Source organism: Lathyrus oleraceus, chromosome 5 (assembly GCF_024323335.1).
Source record: "Lathyrus oleraceus cultivar Zhongwan6 chromosome 5, CAAS_Psat_ZW6_1.0, whole genome shotgun sequence".
In the NCBI taxonomy this organism is placed as follows: Eukaryota; Viridiplantae; Streptophyta; class Magnoliopsida; order Fabales; family Fabaceae; genus Lathyrus; species Lathyrus oleraceus.
In genome coordinates, this window is record NC_066583.1 from 339,725,628 (window position 1) to 339,730,366 (window position 4,739).

Sequence of the window (4,739 nt, forward strand, 5' to 3'; positions counted from 1 at the left end):
TGACCAAGGCCCAACAACACAAGTCAAACTCAACAAGTCAATATCAAAAGCTCAACACAATTTATTTTGCACTTAAACAATTAAAATCAATTAAAAAATGCATTAAATTAAATTATGGTTGGTCAAAATCCTAAAACCTTATCAAAGCACCAAATAAATGGTCATGAGATTTATCATAGGTCAAACAAGGTCAAAGTACCTTGGAGAAAAAATTTCATCAATTTTGGAAACTTAAACCTTTTTTAAACAATTAAAAATATTCACAAAAACAATTAAATCATGAAAATTATTAATAATGATCCAAAAAATCATTTTAATTCAGAAAATGAAAGAGGAATTTATTTAAATTTTTTTGGTGACACTCTCATATTTTTTGGATCAATATTAAAATTAATATAAATTAATGAAAATAAGTCAATTAAAACAAAAATCAGAAAATAGCAAAAAATGTGGACCACTTGATCTCCCTCATTAATTGAGGTGGTAGATCAAGTGGTCCTCAGTGCACGTTCCACAATGGACATGAGTCAATGCGCCGTAGGGATGGTATTTAAAATCAACACATGAGATTAGAACAAATTGCAAGGATCATATGGTCTGAGACGTGCCAACGCACCGCCGAAGTTGTAACTCTGGTCTTCTTCTCCGGTGGACCTCGCCAAAATAAAAAAAGGAGGACATGATTTTAAAGTAAAAATGCTCAGGAGCTCGAATCTGGCCTCAATTTCTCCTAACTCCAAGTATATTGAAAGATACAAGGAGTTAAAATTTGAGGATCATGATCTGAGTTGCTTCGATTTGACCTCAAAGCAACTCAATCTTGTTGCCTACATTGGTGAATCAAGAATCAAGAATAATTGTGGAGAATTGAGTGATAATCGAAGAGATGAAAAATTGAGAAATTCACCTTCACTGCAGGTCTAGATGAACACGATCTTGCTTCCACTTGCACTTGGCATTGCTCTAGACACTTGATAGAATGGAATTAAATCAAAAAGGAAGCAGGACTCTTGGAGATTTGAATTCTAAAACAGTGGAGACTCAAACTCGATTTTCAATGGAAATCCTCAAGGTTATCCTTTGAATGAGAGAGTTTGGAGCCGGGGATTTAAAGTTGGCACGCAGTGGGTCCTTAATTCGGAAGGCAATGGTCTCTATTTATAGCCAAAGCCTTGCTAATTGCACACTTGATTCAAAATTTCAAAAATAGTAACTTGCTTGCATGGATGCATGTTTATGTGATATGATCATGTGATCATTCCTTCAGGTCCAAGAATAAGTACAAACGTTGCTGGAGTCATGTGGAAAGGCCATGCGTTTTTGTATGGAAGATTCAAGTTCACTTATGCCAAATGGTCATCCAAGTTCAAGCCATGTGCAAGTCACTCATACTTTGTCCAAATGGGATGAAATTAGACTTTTTTGAAAGGTTAGATCAAGAGGAACAACTTTCATGTTGAACATATTTTCATTTGAAGCTTGGATCAGGATGAATTTTGAGGTGGAAGTTGGGAAAATCAAACATATCAAAACAAATTTTAAGTGTCAAGCCATATGTTCACTTCTTCCACCTTGGCTAACTTTTTATGTGAGCTTCAAATGAGAAACATTCTTTTCTCAAAGTTGTAGCTCTCTCAACATTATTCAAAATGGTCACAAATTTGACCTCATTTGGATTTAGCATGAAGGAGTTATGCATTTTCGAAGTTGTGGAAAATCACTTATTCAATGGCATTGGTCCAAAATGACCTATAATGTATCCTCATATCAAATGCATTTAAAAGTTGAATTTGCTCTTCCTCCAAACATAAAAGTTGAAGTAGATATCTTGAATTTGATTTTTCAACTTGAATAACTTTCATATCATCAAAATTGAGCAAGTTATAGTCTTGGGAAGTTGACCTCCAAATTAGGGTTTAGACAAAATGACCTATTATCTTTCACCATAAAAAATGACTTTCCAAGCAAAACTAGCACTTGACCTCAACATGAAAGTTTTTTGGAATGTTATTTAGAGTAATTTTTCTCTTGGAATAAATTTCATATGACAAAAAATTGTAGGAGATAGGGTCTAGGGAACCCCAGTTTTGATCAGATGAACTCCTCTGGTCAACCACCATGAACCAAGTTGCTAGCTTGATATTCTCTTGACTTATGGGACTCATTGAGGATCATATATGCATAAGATGATGAAATTTTAAGTATCTCTTGAAATATTTGATCAATTGTTGAAGAAACTTGTTAAAGAAGTTACATAAGATACCCAAATGAATTAGGGTTTCCAAGGCAAACCAACTCCAAAATCTTGATGAATTCTTTATCAAAATAACATGTAAAGATCATGGGGACTCATATATGATGCTTAGAGCCATAGTAAACCAATTCTTGATTGAACTCCTTGCACTAAGGGTCTTAAATCCTAGATGTGAGTTTGATAGATCAAAGGTGAGCATGTGCCCTACCTACAAAAGAGTTAGATTATACAAAGACATATTTTTGGTATTTTGGTTATTAAAAAAGGTAAAATACAAAGTATGATAGAATCAAATGGTGCTTGGTGATCTCTCCCAATGCAAACCCAAAGAATGAGGGGTAAGAAGGATGCCAATATGTGATCCCAATGACAATGCATATGATGAGATAGCATGAGGAATCTTAGGGTCAAAATTGGAGTCTTACATCTGCCCCTATTTAAGGACGTTCTAGCTGAGGAGATGAAGGTTAAAATCTTTGCATCGAATCAGTAGAATGGGCTTAAATAACAACATATAGAAACAAATTTTGGTCCCTAAGAGACCTCGTGATGTATATGATATTAAATGTTGAAATAATCTCTGTGGGGGAATGTTGCCACAAAGGAAAAGAATCCGGAGAGACCAAAAGTCCACAGAAGTACAATGCATTCCATAAGGAAAACTCACTAGGGAGACAGAGACTCTGGGGAAAAGGGTTGGGCATAGGCCAGGCTACAACTTAAAACAACTGGGGGACTCGAGGGATTCCATGAAAATAAATCGATGGAACGACTCAGTCGGGGAATAACAGGAACATCTGCAAGGGAAAAGGGTAGATCATGACACATCTGAAATACTCGGTCCAAGCAGGAAACAACGATTTCACTGAGGAAATATGCACTCAAACTCAACTGGGGAAGAAAAGATCTTCAATACAAGAGGAGCAGAAATATATTATCCATTACCGGTTACTGGGTAAAGGGAATAACAAATTCTGACAGGGAGGACATCCGTTACCAGTTAGGGTAAACATATCAAGGATAACTCGCTAAAGGCAACCAGGAGGTGTATTCAATACCGGTTACTAGGCAAGAATAAACTGCTGGGAAAAGCCAAAATAGGATTTATAACTACCAGTTACTGGGCAGAAGACCAATGAAAGAGAATATTTGTCACTGGTTAAAATGAACATATCAAGGATAGACTCGAAGGATAGAACATTTGTCATCGGTTAGGATGAACATATCAAGGATAGACTCGCCTGGGGAATTAGGAAGGATATCCGTCACCGGTTAGGATAAACATATCAAGGATAAACTTCCTAAAAAAGTAGGAATTATATCTATCGAATACTGGATAGAATACCGAAAAGAGAATATTCATCATCGGTTAGGATGAACATATCAAGGATACACTCAGAGGGGAGAAATAGGAATTACATCTATCAGTTACTAGATAGAATACCAACAAGAGAATATCCATCATCAGTTAGGATGAATGTAACACCCCAGATAAAGAAAAAGAATTATTTAATTAAGTTGATAATATATTTATTAATTTAATTAAATAAAATTGAATTATTGGATTATTATTATTATTAATAATAATTATTGGAAAATATATAAGTTGGAATAAGGAAAGGGTTTCATTTTTTTGGAAAAGGTTTCACGTGAGAAACAGAGAAGCTGCAGAGAAGAGGAAGAAGGGCAAAGAACCGAAAAGCACGGTTGAGGAACGGAGAAGCTAAAGCTTAGAGATTTGCCGGATTATATCAGGTAAGGGGGGTTTATCGTCGTTTAACGGGTATTATCGATTAACATGTAATGGGTAGTGATAAGCTGTTAATTTGACCGAATTGAGATTATGGATGCTGAAATATTATGATGAATAAGTTGAATTTAAGCTGAAATTAGATCGGTAGCTGTGTGAGTTGTGAGATTCTGAACGTATCGCTTTTTACGGATTTGGAATCGGAGGTCCGGAAGTCCTCCAACGGCGGAAAATGCGGAAACTCTGCATTCTGCCTTGTGTTAGCGCAGGAACTGCTGTTTCGCCTGCGTTAACCGGTTAACCCAGGGTGTTAACCGGTTAACACTGTTATAAATTGAGAAAATGTTGAGTTTTGCCTGCGTTAACCGGTTAACCTATAGCGTTAACCGGTTAACACTGTTGCGTTTTGCCAGAAATGGTATTTTTGTCCTGCGTTAACCGGTTAACCTATAGCGTTAACCGGTTAACACTGTTGCAGTGTGGAAAAATAGTTGATTTTTATGTTGTATATGCAATTGGTAGTTGGCCTATTGCAGTTAATTGTGATGAATAAAATTGTTGAGTTTATGTTGTGAAATGCCGATGCAAATATGTTGAAAAGTTGATTATAAGTTGTTTTGTTGAAAATATTAAGTTGTAGGCTGATGAGCCCAAGTTGATTTTAAGTTGCTTTGTTGAAATTACTGAGTTGTAGGCTGATGAGCCAAAGTTGATTATAAGTTGTTTTGTTGAAAG